Source organism: Natrix helvetica (assembly GCF_964273705.1).
Source record: "Natrix helvetica genome assembly, chromosome: 3".
NCBI classification, from domain to species: Eukaryota; Metazoa; Chordata; class Lepidosauria; order Squamata; family Natricidae; genus Natrix; species Natrix helvetica.
In genome coordinates, this window is record NC_138549.1 from 103,141,657 (window position 1) to 103,162,243 (window position 20,587).

Below are 20,587 nucleotides of genomic sequence, written 5' to 3' on the forward strand. Positions count from 1 at the left end.
CGGAAAGCATAGAAGGTGGGGACTCAAAAGGTTGACCCCCTCCTAACCATATCTAAAGGCTAGGAATCCATTGGTGAGGTCGATTTTTCCCTCTGAATTCAAGGGGGCCCAACCAAACCCAAAGTTGGTTTTTTCCCATTATGGGATTTCCCCATGTATTTCACCGGAAAGCATAGAAGGTGGGGACTCGAAACGTTGACCCCCTCCTAACCATATCTAAAGGCTAGGAATCCATTGGTGAGGTCGGTTTTTACCTCCGAATTCAACGGGGCCTAACCCTAACCCTAAGTTGGTTTTTCCCCCCCTATGGGATTTCCCCATGTATTTCACTGGAAAGCATAGAAGGTGGAGACTCGAAACGTTGACCCCCTCCTAACCATATCTAAAGGCTAGGAATACATTGGTGAGGTCGGTTTTTCCCTCCGAATTCAAGGGGGCCTATCCCTAACCCTAAGTTGGTTTTTTCCCCCTATGGGATTTCCCCATGTATTTCACCGGAAAGCATAGAAGGTGGGGAATCGAAACGTTGACCCCCTCCTAACTATATCTAAAGGCTAGGAATCCATTGCTGAGGTCGGTTTTTACCTCCGAATCCGAAGGGGCCTAACCCTAACCATAAGTTGGTTTTTTCCCCCTATGGGATTTCCCCATGTATTTCACCGGAAAGCATAGAAGGTGGGGACTCGAATCGTTGACTCCCTCCTAACCTTATCTAAAGGCTAGGAATCCGTAGGTGAGGTCGGTTTTTACCTCCGAATTCAAGGGAGCCTAACCCTAACCCTAAGTTGGTTTTTTCCCCCTATGGGATTTCCCCATGTATTTCACCGGAAAGCATAGAAGGTGGGGACTCGAAAGGTTGACCCCCTCCTAACCATATCTAAAGGCTAGGAATCCATTGATGAGGTCGTTTTTTCCCTCTGAATTCAAGGGGGCCCAACCCAACCCAAAGTTGGTTTTTTCCCATTATGCGATTTCCCCATGTATTTCACCGGAGAGCATAGAAGGTGGGGACTCGAAAAGTTGCCCCCTCCTAACCATATTCAAAAGCTAGGAATCCATTGGTGAGGTCGGTTTTTCCCTCCGAATTCAAGGGGGCCTAACCCTAACCCTAAGTTGTTTTTTCCCCCTATGGGATTTCACCATGTATTTCACCGGAAAGCATAGAAGGTGGGGACTCGAAACGTTGACCCCCTCCTAACCATATCTAAAGGCTAGGAATCCATTGGTGAGGTCAGCTTTTCCCTCCGAATTCAAGGGGGCCTAACCCTAACCCTAAGTTGGTTTTTCCCCCCTATCGGATTTCCCCATATATTTCACCGGAAAGCATAGAAGGTGGAGACTCGAAACGTTGACCCCCTCCTAACCATATCTAAAGGCTAGGAATCCATTGGTGAGGTCGGTTTTTACCTTCGAATTCGAAGGGGCCTAACCCTAACCCTAAGTTGGTTTTTTCCCCCTATGGGATTTCCCCATGTATTTCACCGGAAAGCATAGAAGGTGGGGACTCGAAACGTTGACCCCCTCCTAACCATATCTAAAGGCTAGGAATCCATTGGTGAGGTCGGTTTTTCCCTCCGAATTCAAGGGGGCCTAACCCAAACCTAAGTTGGTTTTTTCCCCTTATGGGATTTCCCCATGTATTTCACCGGAAACCATAGAAGGTGGGGACTCAAAAAGTTGACCTTCTCCTAAACATATATAATGGCTTGAAATCCAATGGTGAAGTCGAATTCAAGAGGGCCTAACCGTAACCCTAAGTTGGTTTTTTCGCCCTATGGGATTTCTCCGTGTATTTCACCAGAAAGCATAGAAGGTGGGAACTCGAAATGTTGCCCCCTCCTAACCATATCTAAAGGCTAGGAATCCATTGGTGAGGTCGGCTTTTCCCTCTGAATTCAAGGGGGCCCAACCAAACCCAAAGTTGGTTTTTTCCCATTATGGGATTTCCCCATGTATTTCACCAGAAAGCATAGAAGGTGGGGACTCGAAAAGTTGCCCCCTCCTAACCATATCTAAAGGCTAGGAATCCATTGCTGAGGTCGGTTTTTACCTCCGAATTTAAGGGAGCCTAACCCTAACCCTAAGTTGGTTTTTTCCCCCTATGGGATTTCCCAATGTATTTCACCGGAAAGCATAGAAGGTGGGGACTCGAAAGGTTGACCCCCTCCTAACCATATCTAAAGGCTAGGAATCCATTGGTGAGGTCGGTTTTTACCTCCGAATTCGAAGGGGCCTAACCCTAACCCTAAGTTGGTTTTTTCCCCCTATGGGATTTCCCCATGTATTTCACCGGAAAGCATAGAAAGTGGGGACTCGAAACGTTGACCCCCTCCTAACCATATCTAAAGGCTAGGAATCCATTGGTGAGGTCAGTTTTTCCCTCCGAATTCAAGGGGGCCTATCCCTAACCCTAAGTTGGTTTTTTCCCCCTATGGGTTTCCCCATGTATTTCACTGGAAAGCATAGAAGGTGGGGACTCGAAAGGTTGACCCCCTCCTAACCATATCTAAAGGCTAGGAATCCATTGGTGAGGTCGGTTTTTACCTCCGAATTCGAAGGGGCCTAACCCTAACCATAAGTTGGTTTTTTCCCCCTATGGGATTTCCCCATGTATTTCACCGGAAAGCATAGAAGGTGGGGACTCGAATCGTTGACTCCCTCCTAACCTTATCTAAAGGCTAGGAATCCGTAGGTGAGGTCGGTTTTTACCTCCGAATTCAAGGGAGCCTAACCCTAACCCTAAGTTGGTTTTTTCCCCCTATGGGATTTCCCCATGTATTTCACCGGAAAGCATAGAAGGTGGGGACTCGAAAGGTTGACCCCCTCCTAACCATATCTAAAGGCTAGGAATCCATTGGTGAGGTCGGTTTTTCCCTCCGAATTCAAGGGGGCCTAACCCTAACCCTAAGTTGGTTTTTTCCCCCTATTGGATTTCCCCATGTATTACACCGGAAAGCATAGAAGGTGCGGACTCGAAACGTTGACCCCCTCCTAACCATATCCAAAGGCTAGGAATCCATTGGTGAGGTCGATTTTTCCCTCTGAATTCAAGGGGGCCCAACCAAACCCAAAGTTGGTTTTTTCCCATTATGGGATTTCCCCATGTATTTCACCAGAAAGCATAGAAGGTGGGGACTCGAAAGGTTGACCCCCTCCTAACCATATCTAAAGGCTAGGAATCCATTGGTGAGGTCGGTTTTTACCTCCGAATTCGAAGGGGCCTAACCCTAACCCTAAGTTGGTTTTTTCCCCCTATGGGATTTCCCCATGTATTTCACCAGAAAGCATAGAAGGTGGGGACTCGAAACGTTGACCCCCTCCTAACCATATCTAAAGGCGAGGAATCCATTGGTGAGGTCGGTTTTTACCTCCGAATTTAAGGGAGCCTAACCCTAACCCTAAGTTGGTTTTTTCCCCCTATGGGATTTCCCCATGTATTTCACCGGAAAGCATAGAAGGTGGGGACTCGAAAGGTTGACCCCCTCCTAACCATATCTAAAGGCTAGGAATCCATTGGTGAGGTCGGTTTTTACCTCCGAATTCGAAGGGGCCTAACCCTAACCCTAAGTTGGTTTTTTCCCCCCTATGGGATTTCCCCATGTATTTCACTGGAAAGCATAGAAGGTGGGGACTCGAAAGGTTGACCCCCTCCTAACCATATCTAAAGGCTAGTAATCCGTAGGTGAGGTCGGTTTTTACCTCCGAATTCAAGGGAGCCTAACCCTAACCCTAAGTTGTTTTTTCCCCCTATGGGATTTCCCCATGTATTTCACCGGAAAGCATAGAAGGTGGGGACTCGAAACGTTGACCCCCTCCTAACCATATCTAAAGGCTAGGAATCCATTGGTGAGGTCAGCTTTTCCCTCCGAATTCAAGGGGGCCTAACCCTAACCCTAAGTTGGTTTTTTCCCCCTATCGGATTTCCCCATATATTTCACCGGAAAGCATAGAAGGTGGAGACTCAAAACGTTGACCCCCTCCTAACCATATCTAAAGGCTACGAATCCATTGGTGAGGTCGGTTTTTACCTTCGAATTCGAAGGGGCCTAACCCTAACCCTAAGTTGGTTTTTTCCCCTTATGGGATTTCCCCATGTATTTCACCGGAAAGCATAGAAGGTGGGAACTCAAAATGTTGCCCCCTCCTAACCATATCTAAAGGCTAGGAATCCATTGGTGAGGTCGGCTTTTCCCTCTGAATTCAAGGGGGCCCAACCAAACGCAAAGTTAGTTTTTTCCCATTATGGGATTTCCCCATGTATTTCACCAGAAAGCATAGAAGGTGGGGACTCGAAAGGTTGACCCCCTCCTAACCATATCTAAAGGCTAGGAATCCATTGGTGAGGTCGGTTTTTACCTCCGAATTCAAGGGGGCCTAACCCTAACCCTAAGTTGGTTTTTTCCCCCTATTGGATTTCCCCATGTATTTCACCGGAAAGCATAGAAGGTGGGGACTCGAAAAGTTGACCCCCTCCTAACCATATCTAAAGACTAGGAATCCATTGGTGAGGTTGGTTTTTACCTCCGAATTCAAGGGGGCCTAACCCTAACCCTAAGTTGGTTTTTCCCCCCCCTATGGGATTTCCCCATGTATTTCACTGGAAAGCATAGAAGGTGGAGACTCGAAACGTTGACCCCCTCCTAACCATATCCAAAAGCTAGGAATCCATTGGTGAGGTCGGTTTTTCCCTCCAAATTCAAGGGGGCCTAACCCTAACCCTAAGTTGTTTTTTCCCCCTATGGGATTTCACCATGTATTTCACCGGAAAGCATAGAAGGTGGGGACTCGAAACGTTGACCCCCTCCTAACCATATCTAAAGGCTAGGAATCCATTGGTGAGGTCAGCTTTTCCCTCCGAATTCAAGGGGGCCTATCCCTAACCCTAAGTTGGTTTTTCCCCCCTATCGGATTTCCCCATATATTTCACCGGAAAGCATAGAAGGTGGAGACTCGAAACGTTGACCCCCTCCTAACCATATCTAAAGGCTAGGAATCCATTGGTGAGGTCGGTTTTTACCTTCGAATTCGAAGGGGCCTAACCCTAACCCTAAGTTGGTTTTTTCCCCCTATGGGATTTCCCCATGTATTTCACCGGAAAGCATAGAAGGTGGGGACTCGAAACGTTGACCCCCTCCTAACCATATCTAAAGGCTAGGAATCCATTGGTGAGGTCGGTTTTTCCCTCCGACTTCAAGGGGGCCTAACCCAAACCTAAGTTGATTTTTTCCCCTTATGGGATTTCCCCATGTATTTCACCGGAAACCATAGAAGGTGGGGACTCAAAAAGTTGACCTTCTCCTAAACATATATAATGGCTTGAAATCCAATGGTGAAGTCGAATTCAAGAGGGCCTAACCGTAACCCTAAGTTGGTTTTTTCGCCCTATGGGATTTCTCCGTGTATTTCACCAGAAAGCATAGAAGGTGGGAACTCGAAATGTTGCCCCCTCCTAACCATATCTAAAGGCTAGGAATCCATTGGTGAGGTCGGCTTTTCCCTCTGAATTCAAGGGGGCCCAACCAAACCCAAAGTTGGTTTTTTCCCATTATGGGATTTCCCCATGTATTTCACCAGAAAGCATAGAAGGTGGGGACTCGAAAAGTTGCCCCCTCCTAACCATATCTAAAGGCTAGGAATCCATTGGTGAGGTCGGTTTTTCCCTCCAAATTCAAGGGGGCCTAACCCTAACCCTAAGTTGGTTTTTTCCCCCTATTGGATTTCCCCATGTATTTCACCGGAAAGCATAGAAGGTGGGGACTCGAAACGTTGACCCCCTCCTAACCATATCTAAAGGCGAGGAATCCATTGCTGAGGTCGGTTTTTACCTCCGAATTTAAGGGAGCCTAACCCTAACCCTAAGTTGGTTTTTTCCCCCTATGGGATTTCCCAATGTATTTCACCGGAAAGCATAGAAGGTGGGGACTCGAAAGGTTGACCCCCTCCTAACCATATCTAAAGGCTAGGAATCCATTGGTGAGGTCGGTTTTTACCTCCGAATTCGAAGGGGCCTAACCCTAACCCTAAGTTGGTTTTTTCCCCCTATGGGATTTCCCCATGTATTTCACCGGAAAGCATAGAAAGTGGGGACTCGAAACGTTGACCCCCTCCTAACCATATCTAAAGGCTAGGAATCCATTGGTGAGGTCAGTTTTTCCCTCCGAATTCAAGGGGGCCTATCCCTAACCCTAAGTTGGTTTTTTCCCCCTATGGGTTTCCCCATGTATTTCACTGGAAAGCATAGAAGGTGGGGACTCGAAAGGTTGACCCCCTCCTAACCATATCTAAAGGCTAGGAATCCATTGGTGAGGTCGGTTTTTACCTCCGAATTCGAAGGGGCCTAACCCTAACCATAAGTTGGTTTTTTCCCCCTATGGGATTTCCCCATGTATTTCACCGGAAAGCATAGAAGGTGGGGACTCGAATCGTTGACTCCCTCCTAACCTTATCTAAAGGCTAGGAATCCGTAGGTGAGGTCGGTTTTTACCTCCGAATTCAAGGGAGCCTAACCCTAACCCTAAGTTGGTTTTTTCCCCCTATGGGATTTCCCCATGTATTTCACCGGAAAGCATAGAAGGTGGGGACTCGAAAGGTTGACCCCCTCCTAACCATATCTAAAGGCTAGGAATCCATTGGTGAGGTCGGTTTTTCCCTCCGAATTCAAGGGGGCCTAACCCTAACCCTAAGTTGGTTTTTTCCCCCTATTGGATTTCCCCATGTATTACACCGGAAAGCATAGAAGGTGCGGACTCGAAACGTTGACCCCCTCCTAACCATATCTAAAGGCTAGGAATCCATTGGTGAGGTCGATTTTTCCCTCTGAATTCAAGGGGGCCCAACCAAACCCAAAGTTGGTTTTTTCCCATTATGGGATTTCCCCATGTATTTCACCAGAAAGCATAGAAGGTGGGGACTCGAAAGGTTGACCCCCTCCTAACCATATCTAAAGGCTAGGAATCCATTGGTGAGGTCGGTTTTTACCTCCGAATTCGAAGGGGCCTAACCCTAACCCTAAGTTGGTTTTTTCCCCCTATGGGATTTCCCCATGTATTTCACCAGAAAGCATAGAAGGTGGGGACTCGAAACGTTGACCCCCTCCTAACCATATCTAAAGCCGAGGAATCCATTGGTGAGGTCGGTTTTTACCTCCGAATTTAAGGGAGCCTAACCCTAACCCTAAGTTGGTTTTTCCCCCCCCCTATGGGATTTCCCCATGTATTTCACTGGAAAGCATAGAAGGTGGAGACTCGAAACGTTGACCCCCTCCTAACCATATCCAAAAGCTAGGAATCCATTGGTGAGGTCGGTTTTTCCCTCCAAATTCAAGGGGGCCTAACCCTAACCCTAAGTTGTTTTTTCCCCCTATGGGATTTCACCATGTATTTCACCGGAAAGCATAGAAGGTGGGGACTCGAAACGTTGACCCCCTCCTAACCATATCTAAAGGCTAGGAATCCATTGGTGAGGTCAGCTTTTCCCTCCGAATTCAAGGGGGCCTATCCCTAACCCTAAGTTGGTTTTTCCCCCCTATCGGATTTCCCCATATATTTCACCGGAAAGCATAGAAGGTGGAGACTCGAAACGTTGACCCCCTCCTAACCATATCTAAAGGCTAGGAATCCATTGGTGAGGTCGGTTTTTACCTTCGAATTCGAAGGGGCCTAACCCTAACCCTAAGTTGGTTTTTTCCCCCTATGGGATTTCCCCATGTATTTCACCGGAAAGCATAGAAGGTGGGGACTCGAAACGTTGACCCCCTCCTAACCATATCTAAAGGCTAGGAATCCATTGGTGAGGTCGGTTTTTCCCTCCGAATTCAAGGGGGCCTAACCCAAACCTAAGTTGATTTTTTCCCCTTATGGGATTTCCCCATGTATTTCACCGGAAACCATAGAAGGTGGGGACTCAAAAAGTTGACCTTCTCCTAAACATATATAATGGCTTGAAATCCAATGGTGAAGTCGAATTCAAGAGGGCCTAACCGTAACCCTAAGTTGGTTTTTTCGCCCTATGGGATTTCTCCGTGTATTTCACCAGAAAGCATAGAAGGTGGGAACTCGAAATGTTGCCCCCTCCTAACCATATCTAAAGGCTAGGAATCCATTGGTGAGGTCGGCTTTTCCCTCTGAATTCAAGGGGGCCCAACCAAACCCAAAGTTGGTTTTTTCCCATTATGGGATTTCCCCATGTATTTCACCAGAAAGCATAGAAGGTGGGGACTCGAAAAGTTGCCCCCTCCTAACCATATCTAAAGGCTAGGAATCCATTGGTGAGGTCGGTTTTTCCCTCCAAATTCAAGGGGGCCTAACCCTAACCCTAAGTTGGTTTTTTCCCCCTATTGGATTTCCCCATGTATTTCACCGGAAAGCATAGAAGGTGGGGACTCGAAACGTTGACCCCCTCCTAACCATATCTAAAGGCGAGGAATCCATTGCTGAGGTCGGTTTTTACCTCCGAATTTAAGGGAGCCTAACCCTAACCCTAAGTTGGTTTTTTCCCCCTATGGGATTTCCCAATGTATTTCACCGGAAAGCATAGAAGGTGGGGACTCGAAAGGTTGACCCCCTCCTAACCATATCTAAAGGCTAGGAATCCATTGGTGAGGTCGGTTTTTACCTCCGAATTCGAAGGGGCCTAACCCTAACCCTAAGTTGGTTTTTTCCCCCTATGGGATTTCCCCATGTATTTCACCGGAAAGCATAGAAAGTGGGGACTCGAAACGTTGACCCCCTCCTAACCATATCTAAAGGCTAGGAATCCATTGGTGAGGTCAGTTTTTCCCTCCGAATTCAAGGGGGCCTATCCCTAACCCTAAGTTGGTTTTTTCCCCCTATGGGTTTCCCCATGTATTTCACTGGAAAGCATAGAAGGTGGGGACTCGAAAGGTTGACCCCCTCCTAACCATATCTAAAGGCTAGGAATCCATTGGTGAGGTCGGTTTTTACCTCCGAATTCGAAGGGGCCTAACCCTAACCATAAGTTGGTTTTTTCCCCCTATGGGATTTCCCCATGTATTTCACCGGAAAGCATAGAAGGTGGGGACTCGAATCGTTGACTCCCTCCTAACCTTATCTAAAGGCTAGGAATCCGTAGGTGAGGTCGGTTTTTACCTCCGAATTCAAGGGAGCCTAACCCTAACCCTAAGTTGGTTTTTTCCCCCTATGGGATTTCCCCATGTATTTCACCGGAAAGCATAGAAGGTGGGGACTCGAAAGGTTGACCCCCTCCTAACCATATCTAAAGGCTAGGAATCCATTGGTGAGGTCGGTTTTTCCCTCCGAATTCAAGGGGGCCTAACCCTAACCCTAAGTTGGTTTTTTCCCCCTATTGGATTTCCCCATGTATTACACCGGAAAGCATAGAAGGTGCGGACTCGAAACGTTGACCCCCTCCTAACCATATCTAAAGGCTAGGAATCCATTGGTGAGGTCGATTTTTCCCTCTGAATTCAAGGGGGCCCAACCAAACCCAAAGTTGGTTTTTTCCCATTATGGGATTTCCCCATGTATTTCACCAGAAAGCATAGAAGGTGGGGACTCGAAAGGTTGACCCCCTCCTAACCATATCTAAAGGCTAGGAATCCATTGGTGAGGTCGGTTTTTACCTCCGAATTCGAAGGGGCCTAACCCTAACCCTAAGTTGGTTTTTTCCCCCTATGGGATTTCCCCATGTATTTCACCAGAAAGCATAGAAGGTGGGGACTCGAAACGTTGACCCCCTCCTAACCATATCTAAAGGCGAGGAATCCATTGGTGAGGTCGGTTTTTACCTCCGAATTTAAGGGAGCCTAACCCTAACCCTAAGTTGGTTTTTTCCCCCTATGGGATTTCCCCATGTATTTCACCGGAAAGCATAGAAGGTGGGGACTCGAAAGGTTGACCCCCTCCTAACCATATCTAAAGGCTAGGAATCCATTGGTGAGGTCGGTTTTTACCTCCGAATTCGAAGGGGCCTAACCCTAACCCTAAGTTGGTTTTTTCCCCCTATGGGATTTCCCCATGTGTTTCACTGGAAAGCATAGAAGGTGGGGACTCGAAAGGTTGACCCCCTCCTAACCATATCTAAAGGCTAGTAATCCGTAGGTGAGGTCGGTTTTTACCTCCGAATTCAAGGGAGCCTAACCCTAACCCTAAGTTGTTTTTTCCCCCTATGGGATTTCCCCATGTATTTCACCGGAAAGCATAGAAGGTGGGGACTCGAAAGGTTGACCCCCTCCTAACCATATCTAAAGGCTAGGAATCCATTGGTGAGGTCAGCTTTTCCCTCCGAATTCAAGGGGGCCTAACCCTAACCCTAAGTTGGTTTTTTCCCCCTATCGGATTTCCCCATATATTTCACCGGAAAGCATAGAAGGTGGAGACTCGAAACGTTGACCCCCTCCTAACCATATCTAAGGGCTAGGAATCCATTGGTGAGGTCGGTTTTTACCTTCGAATTCGAAGGGGCCTAACCCTAACCCTAAGTTGGTTTTTTCCCCCTATGGGATTTCCCCATGTATTTCACCGGAAAGCATAGAAGGTGGGGACTCGAAACGTTGACCCCCTCCTAACCATATCTAAAGGCTAGGAATCCATTGGTGAGGTCGGTTTTTCCCTCCGAATTCAAGGGGGCCTAACCCAAACCTAAGTTGGTTTTTTCCCCTTATGGGATTTCCCCATGTATTTCACCGGAAAGCATAGAAGGTGGGAACTCAAAATGTTGCCCCCTCCTAACCATATCTAAAGGCTAGGAATCCATTGGTGAGGTCGGCTTTTCCCTCTGAATTCAAGGGGGCCCAACCAAACGCAAAGTTAGTTTTTTCCCATTATGGGATTTCCCCATGTATTTCACCAGAAAGCATAGAAGGTGGGGACTCGAAACGTTGACCCCCTCCTAACCATATCTAAAGGCTAGGAATCCATTGGTGAGGTCGGTTTTTACCTCCGAATTCAAGGGGGCCTAACCCTAACCCTAAGTTGGTTTTTTCCCCCTATTGGATTTCCCCATGTATTTCACCGGAAAGCATAGAAGGTGGGGACTCAAAAAGTTGACCCCCTCCTAACCATATCTAAAGGCTAGGAATCCATTGGTGAGGTCGGTTTTTACCTCCGAATTCAAGGGGGCCTAACCCTAACCCTAAGTTGGTTTTTTCCCCCCCTATGGGATTTCCCCATGTATTTCACTGGAAAGCATAGAAGGTGGAGACTCGAAACGTTGACCCCCTCCTAACCATATCTAAAGGCTAGGAATACATTGGTGAGGTCGGTTTTTCCCTCCGAATTCAAGAGGGCCTATCCCTAACCCTAAGTTGGTTTTTTCCCCCTATGGGATTTCCCCATGTATTTCACCGGAAAGCATAGAAGGTGGGGAATCGAAACATTGACCCCCTCCTAACTATATCTAAAGGCTAGGAATCCATTGCTGAGGTCGGTTTTTACCTCCGAATTCGAAGGGGCCTAACCCTAACCATAAGTTGGTTTTTTCCCCCTATGGGATTTCCCCATGTATTTCACCGGAAAGCATAGAAGGTGGGGACTCGAATCGTTGACTCCCTCCTAACCTTATCTAAAGGCTAGGAATCCGTAGGTGAGGTCGGTTTTTACCTCCGAATTCAAGGGAGCCTAACCCTAACCCTAAGTTGGTTTTTTCCCCCTATGGGATTTCCCCATGTATTTCACCGGAAAGCATAGAAGGTGGGGACTCGAAACGTTGACCCCCTCCTATCCATATCTAAAGGCTAGGAATCCATTGGTGAGGTCGGTTTTTCCCTCCGAATTCAAGGGGGCCTAACCCAAACCTAAGTTGGTTTTTTCCCCTTATGGGATTTCACCATGTATTTCACCGGAAAGCATAGAAGGTGGGGACTCAAAAAGTTGACCTTCTCCTAAACATATATAATGGCTTGAAATCCAATGGTGAAGTCGAATTCAAGAGGGCCTAACCGTAACCCTAAGTTGGTTTTTTCGCCCTATGGGATTTCTCCGTGTATTTCACCAGAAAGCATAGAAGGTGGGAACTCGAAACGTTGACCCCCTCCTAACCATATCTAAAGGCTAGGAATCCATTGGTGAGGTCGATTTTTCCCTCTGAATTCAAGGGGGCCCAACCAAACCCAAAGTTGGTTTTTTCCCATTATGGGATTTCCCCATGTATTTCACCGGAAAGCATAGAAGGTGGGGACTCGAAACGTTGACCCCCTCCTAACCATATCTAAAGGCTAGGAATCCATTGGTGAGGTCGGTTTTTACCTCCGAATTCAAGGGGGCCTAACCCTAACCCTAAGTTGGTTTTTTCCCCCCCTATGGGATTTCCCCATGTATTTCACTGGAAAGCATAGAAGGTGGAGACTCGAAACGTTGACCCCCTCCTAACCATATCTAAAGGCTAGGAATACATTGGTGAGGTCGGTTTTTCCCTCCGAATTCAAGGGGGCCTATCCCTAACCCTAAGTTGGTTTTTTCCCCCTATGGGATTTCCCCATGTATTTCACCGGAAAGCATAGAAGGTGGGGAATCGAAACGTTGACCCCCTCCTAACTATATCTAAAGGCTAGGAATCCATTGCTGAGGTCGGTTTTTAACTCCGAATTCGAAGGGGCCTAACCCTAACCATAAGTTGGTTTTTTCCCCCTATGGGATTTCCCCATGTATTTCACCGGAGAGCATAGAAGGTGGGGACTCGAAAAGTTGCCCCCTCCTAACCATATCCAAAAGCTAGGAATCCATTGGTGAGGTCGGTTTTTCCCTCCGAATTCAAGGGAGCCTATCCCTAACCCTAAGTTGGTTTTTTCCCCCTATGGGATTTCCCCATGTATTTCACCGGAAAGCATAGAAGGTGGGGAATCGAAACGTTGACCCCCTCCTAACTATATCTAAAGGCTAGGAATCCATTGCTGAGGTCGGTTTTTAACTCCGAATTCGAAGGGGCCTAACCCTAACCCAAAGTTGGTTTTTTCCCATTATGGGATTTCCTCATGTATTTCACCGGAAAGCATAGAAGGTGGGGACTCGAAAAGTTGCCCCCTCCTAACCATATCCAAAAGCTAGGAATCCATTGGTGAGGTCGGTTTTTCCCTCCGAATTCAAGGGGGCCTAACCCTAACCCTAAGTTGTTTTTTCCCCCTATGGGATTTCCCCATGCATTTCACCGGAAAGCATAGAAGGTGTGGACTCGAAACGTAGACCCCCTCCTAACCATATCTAAAGGCTAGGAATCCATTGGTGAGGTCAGCTTTTCCCTCCGAATTCAAGGGGGCCTAACCCTAACCCTAAGTTGGTTTTTTCCCCCTATCGGATTTCCCCATATATTTCACCGGAAAGCATAGAAGGTGGAGACTCGAAACGTTGACCCCCTCCTAACCATATCTAAAGGCTAGGAATCCATTGGTGAGGTCGGTTTTTACCTTCGAATTCGAAGGGGCCTAACCCTAACCCTAAGTTGGTTTTTTCCCCCTATGGGATTTCCCCATGTATTTCACCGGAAAGCATAGAAGGTGGGGACTCGAAACGTTGACCCCCTCCTAACCATATCTAAAGGCTAGGAATCCATTGGTGAGGTCGGTTTTTCCCTCCGAATTCAAGGGGGCCTAACCCAAACCTAAGTTGGTTTTTTCCCCTTATGGGATTTCCCCATGTATTTCACCGGAAAGCATAGAAGGTGGGGACTCAAAAAGTTGACCTTCTCCTAAACATATATAATGGCTTGAAATCCAATGGTGAAGTCGAATTCAAGAGGGCCTAACCGTAACTCTAAGTTGGTTTTTTCGCCCTATGGGATTTCTCCATGTATTTCACCAGAAAGCATAGAAGGTGGGAACTCGAAATGCTGCCCCCTCCTAACCATATCTAAAGGCTAGGAATCCATTGGTGAGGTCGGTTTTTCCCTCCGAATTCAAGGGGGCCTAACCTTAACCCTAAGTTGGTTTTTTCCCCCTATTGGATTTCCCCATGTATTTCACTGGAAAGCATAGAAGGTGGGGACTCGAAACGTTGACCCCCTCCTAACCATATCTAAAGGCGAGGAATCCATTGGTGAGGTCGGTTTTTACCTCCGAATTTAAGGGAGCCTAACCCTAACCCTAAGTTGGTTTTTTCCCCCTATGGGATTTCCCCATGTATTTCACCGGAAAGCATAGAAGGTGGGGACTCGAAAGGTTGACCCCGTCCTAACCATATCTAAAGGCTAGGAATCCATTGGTGAGGTCGGTTTTTACCTCCGAATTCGAAGGGGCCTAACCCTAACCCTAAGTTGTTTTTTTCCCCCTATGGGATTTCCCCATGTATTTCACTGGAAAGCATAGAAGGTGGGGACTCGAAAGGTTGACCCCCTCCTAACCATATCTAAAGGCTAGAAATCCATTGGTGAGGTCGGTTTTTACCTCCAAATTCGAAGGGGCCTAACCCTAACCATAAGTTGGTTTTTTCCCCCTATGGGATTTCCACATGTATTTCACCGGAAAGCATAGAAGGTGGGGACTCGAATCGTGGACTCCCTCCTAACCTTATCTAAAGGCTAGGAATCCGTAGGTGAGGTCGGTTTTTACCTCCGAATTCAAGGGAGCCTAACCCTAACCCTAAGTTGGTTTTTTCCCGCTATGGGATTTCCCCATGTATTTCACCGGAAAGCATAGAAGGTGGGGACTCGAAAGGTTGACCCCCTTCTAACCATATCTAAAGGCTAGGAATCCATTGGTGAGGTCGGTTTTTACCTCCGAATTCGAAGGGGCCTAACCCTAACCCTAAGTTGGTTTTTTCCCCCTATGGGATTTCCCCATGTATTTCACCGGAAAGCATAGAAGGTGGGGACTCGAAAGGTTGACCCCCTCCTAACCATATCTAAAGGATAGGAATCCATTGGTGAGGTCGGTTTTTACCTCCGAATTCGAAGGGGCCTAACCCTAACCCTAAGTTGGTTTTTACCCCCTATGGGATTTCCCCATGTATTTCACCGGAAAGCATAGAAGGTGGGGACTCGAAACGTTGACCCCCTCCTAACCATATCTAAAGGCTAGGAATCCATTGGTGAGGTCAGTTTTTCCCTCCGAATTCAAGGGGGCCTATCCCTAACCCTAAGTTGGTTTTTTCCCCCTATTGGATTTCCCCATGTATTTCACTGGAAAGCATAGAAGGTGGGGACTCGAAAGGTTGACCCCCTCCTAACCATATCTAAAGGCTAGGAATCCATTGGTGAGGTCGGTTTTTACCTCCGAATTTAAGGGAGCCTAACCCTAACCCTAAGTTGTTTTTTTCCCTCTATGGGATTTCCCCATGTATTTCACCGGAAAGCATAGAAGGTGGGGACTCGAAAGGTTGACCCCCTCCTAACCATATCTAAAGGCTAGGAATCCATTTGTGAGGTCGGTTTTTACCTCCGAATTCGAAGGGGCCTAACCCTAACCCTAAGTTGGTTTTTTCCCCCTATGGGATTTCCCCATGTATTTCACCGGAAAGCATAGAAGGTGGGGACTCGAAACATTGACCCCCTCCTAACCATATCTAAAGGCTAGGAATCCATTGGTGAGGTCAGTTTTTCCCTCCGAATTCAAGGGGGCCTATCCCTAACCCTAAGTTGGTTTTTTCCCCCTATGGGATTTCCCCATGTATTTCACTGGAAAGCATTGAAGGTGGGGACTCGAAAGGTTGACCCCCTCCTAACCATATCTAAAGGCTAGGAATCCATTGGTGAGGTCGGTTTTTACCTCCGAATTCGAAGGGGCCGAACCCTAACCATAAGTTGGTTTTTTCCCCCTATGGGATTTCCCCATGTATTTCACCGGAAAGCATAGAAGGTGGGGACTCGAATCGTTGACTCCCTCCTAACCTTATCTAAAGGCTAGGAATCCGTAGGTGAGGTCGGTTTTTACCTCCGAATTCAAGGGAGCCTAACCCTAACCCTAAGTTGGTTTTTCCCCCCTATGGGATTTCCCCATGTATTTCACCGGAAAACATAGAAGGTGGGGACTCGAAAGGTTGACCCCCTCCTAACCATATCTAAAGGCTAGGAATCCATTGGTGAGGTCGGTTTTTCCCTCCGAATTCAAGGGGGCCTAACCCTAACCTTAAGTTGGTTTTTTCCCCCTATTGCATTTCCCCATGTATTTCACCGGAAAGCATAGAAGGTGGGGACTCGAAACGTTGACCCCCTCCTAACCATATCTAAAGGCTAGGAATCCATTGGTGAGGTCGATTTTTCCCTCTGAATTCAAGGGGGCCCAACCAAACCCAAAGTTGGTTTTTTCCCATTATGGGATTTCCCCATGTATTTCACCAGAAAGCATAGAAGGTGGGGACTCGAAACGTTGACCCCCTCCTAACCATATCTAAAGGCTAGGAATCCATTGGTGAGGTCAGTTTTTCCCTCCGAATTCAAGGGGGCCTATCCCTAACCCTAAGTTGGTTTTTTCCCCCTATTGAATTTCCCCATGTATTTCACTGGAAAGCATAGAAGGTGGGGACTCGAAAGGTTGACCCCCTCCTAACCATATCTAAAGGCTAGGAATCCATTGGTGAGGTCGGTTTTTACCTCCGAATTTAAGGGAGCCTAACCCTAACCCTAAGTTGGTTTTTTCCCCCTATGGGATTTCCCCATGTATTTCACCGGAAAGCATAGAAGGTGGGGACTCGAAAGGTTGACCCCCTCCTAACCATATCGAAAGGCTAGGAATCCATTGGTGAGGTCGATTTTTCCCTCTGAATTCAAGGGGGCCCAACCAAACCCAAAGTTGGTTTTTTCCCATTATGGGATTTCCCCATGTATTTCACCAGAAAGCATAGAAGGTGGGGACTCGAAAAGTTGCCCCCTCCTAACCATATCTAAAGGCTAGGAATCCATTGGTGAGGTCGGTTTTTCCCTCCGAATTCAAGGGGGCCTAACCCTAACCCTAAGTTGGTTTTTTCCCCCTATGGGATTTCCCCATGTATTTCACTGGAAAGCATTGAAGGTGGGGACTCAAAAAGTTGACCTTCTCCTAAACATATATAATGGCTTGAAATCCAATGGTGAAGTCGAATTCAAGAGGGCCTAACCGTAACCCTAATTTTGTTTTTTCGCCCTATGGGATTTCTCCGTGTATTTCACCAGAAAGCATAGAAGGTGGGAACTCGAAATGTTGCCCCCTCCTAACCATATCTAAAGGCTAGGAATCCATTGGTGAGGTCGGCTTTTCCCTCTGAATTCAAGGGGGCCCAACCAAACCCAAAGTTGGTTTTTTCCCATTATGGGATTTCCCCATGTATTTCACCAGAAAGCATAGAAGATGGGGACTCGAAAAGTTGCCCCCTCCTAACCATATCTAAAGGCTAGGAATCCGTAGGTGAGGTCGGTTTTTACCTCCGAATTCAAGGGAGCCTAACCCTAACCCTAAGTTGGTTTTTTCCCCCTATGGGATTTCCCCATGTATTTCACCGGAAAGCATAGAAGGTGGGGACTCGAAAGGTTGACCCCCTCCTAACCATATCTAAAGGCTAGGAATCCATTGGTGAGGTCGGTTTTTACCTCCGAATTCAAGGGAGCCTAACCCTAACCCTAAGTTGGTTTTTTCCCCCTATGGGATTTCCCCATGTATTTCACCGGAAAGCATAGAAGGTGGGGACTCGAAACGTTGACCCCCTCCTAACCATATCTAAAGGCTAGGAATCCATTGGTGAGGTCGATTTTTCCCTCTGAATTCAAGGGGGCCCAACCAAACCCAAAGTTGGTTTTTTCCCATTATGGGATTTCCCCATGTATTTCACCAGAAAGCATAGAAGGTGGGGACTCGAAACGTTGACCCCCTCCTAACCATATCTAAAGGCTAGGAATCCATTGGTGAGGTCAGTTTTTCCCTCCGAATTCAAGGGGGCCTATCCCTAACCCTAAGTTGGTTTTTTCCCCCTATTGAATTTCCCCATGTATTTCACTGGAAAGCATAGAAGGTGGGGACTCGAAAGGTTGACCCCCTCCTAACCATATCTAAAGGCTAGGAATCCATTGGTGAGGTCGGTTTTTACCTCCGAATTTAAGGGAGCCTAACCCTAACCCTAAGTTGGTTTTTTCCCCCTATGGGATTTCCCCATGTATTTCACCGGAAAGCATAGAAGGTGGGGACTCGAAAGGTTGACCCCCTCCTAACCATATCTAAAGGCTAGGAATCCATTTGTGAGGTCGGTTTTTACCTCCGAATTCGAAGGGGCCTAACCCTAACCCTAAGTTGGTTTTTTCCCCCTATGGGATTTCCCCATGTATTTCACCGGAAAGCATAGAAGGTGGGGACTCGAATCGTTGACTCCCTCCTAACCTTATCTAAAGGCTAGGAATCCGTAGGTGAGGTCGGTTTTTACCTCCGAATTCAAGGGAGCCTAACCCTAACCCTAAGTTGGTTTTTCCCCCCTATGGGATTTCCCCATGTATTTCACCGGAAAGCATAGAAGGTGGGGACTCGAAAGGTTGACCCCCTCCTAACCATATCTAAAGGCTAGGAATCCATTGGTGAGGTCGGTTTTTCCCTCCGAATTCAAGGGGGCCTAACCCTAACCTTAAGTTGGTTTTTTCCCCCTATTGGATTTCCCCATGTATTTCACCGGAAAGCATAGAAGGTGGGGACTCGAAAGGTTGACCCCCTCCTAACCATATCTAAAGGCTAGGAATCCATTGGTGAGGTCGGTTTTTCCCTCCGAATTCAAGGGGGCCTAACCCTAACCTTAAGTTGGTTTTTTCCCCCTATTGGATTTCCCCATGTATTTCACCGGAAAGCATAGAAGGTGGGGACTCGAAAAGTTGACCCCCTCCTAACCATATCGAAAGGCTAGGAATCCATTGGTGAGGTCGATTTTTCCCTCTGAATTCAAGGGGGCCCAACCAAACCCAAAGTTGGTTTTTTCCCATTATGGGATTTCCCCATGTATTTCACCAGAAAGCATAGAAGGTGGGGACTCGAAAAGTTGCCCCCTCCTAACCATATCTAAAGGCTAGGAATCCATTGGTGAGGTCGGTTTTTCCCTCCGAATTCAAGGGGGCCTAACCCTAACCCTAAGTTGGTTTTTTCCCCCTATTGGATTTCCCCATGTATTTCACCGGAAAGCATAGAAGGTGGGGACTCAAAATGTTGCCCCCTCCTAACCATATCTAAAGGCTAGGAATCCATTGGTGAGGTCAGTTTTTCCCTCCGAATTCAAGGGGACCTATCCCTAACCCTAAGTTGGTTTTTTCCCCCTATGGGATTTCCCCATGTATTTCACTGGAAAGCATTGAAGGTGGGGACTCAAAAAGTTGACCTTCTCCTAAACATATATAATGGCTTGAAATCCAATGGTGAAGTCGAATTCAAGAGGGCCTAACCGTAACCCTAATTTGGTTTTTTCGCCCTATGGGATTTCTCCGTGTATTTCACCAGAAAGCATAGAAGGTGGGAACTCGAAATGTTGCCCCCTCCTAACCATATCTAAAGGCTAGGAATCCATTGGTGAGGTCGGCTTTTCCCTCTGAATTCAAGGGGGCCCAACCAAACCCAAAGTTGGTTTTTTCCCATTATGGGATTTCCCCATGTATTTCACCAGAAAGCATAGAAGATGGGGACTCGAAAAGTTGCCCCCTCCTAACCATATCTAAAGGCTAGGAATCCGTAGGTGAGGTCGGTTTTTACCTCCGAATTCAAGGGAGCCTAACCCTAACCCTAAGTTGGTTTTTTCCCCCTATGGGATTTCCCCATGTATTTCACCGGAAAGCATAGAAGGTGGGGACTCGAAAGGTTGACCCCCTCCTAACCATATCTAAAGGCTAGGAATCCATTGGTGAGGTCGGTTTTTACCTCCGAATTCGAAGGGGCCTAACCCTAACCCTAAGTTGGTTTTTTCCCCCTATGGGATTTCCCCATGTATTTCACCGGAAAGCATAGAAGGTGGGGACTCGAAAGGTTGACCCCCTCCTAACCATATCTAAAGGATAGGAATCCATTGGTGAGGTCGGTTTTTACCTCCGAATTCGAAGGGGCCTAACCCTAACCCTAAGTTGGTTTTTACCCCCTATGGGATTTCCCCATGTATTTCACCGGAAAGCATAGAAGGTGGGGACTCGAAACGTTGACCCCCTCCTAACCATATCTAAAGGCTAGGAATCCATTGGTGAGGTCAGTTTTTCCCTCCGAATTCAAGGGGGCCTATCCCTAACCCTAAGTTGGTTTTTTCCCCCTATGGGATTTCCCCATGTATTTCACTGGAAAGCATTGAAGGTGGGGACTCAAAAAGTTGACCTTCTCCTAAACATATATAATGGCTTGAAATCCAATGGTGAAGTCGAATTCAAGAGGGCCTAACCGTAACCCTAATTTGGTTTTTTCGCCCTATGGGATTTCTCCGTGTATTTCACCAGAAAGCATAGAAGGTGGGAACTCGAAATGTTGCCCCCTCCTAACCATATCTAAAGGCTAGGAATCCATTGGTGAGGTCGGCTTTTCCCTCTGAATTCAAGGGGGCCCAACCAAACCCAAAGTTGGTTTTTTCCCATTATGGGATTTCCCCATGTATTTCACCAGAAAGCATAGAAGATGGGGACTCGAAAAGTTGCCCCCTCCTAACCATATCTAAAGGCTAGGAATCCGTAGGTGAGGTCGGTTTTTACCTCCGAATTCAAGGGAGCC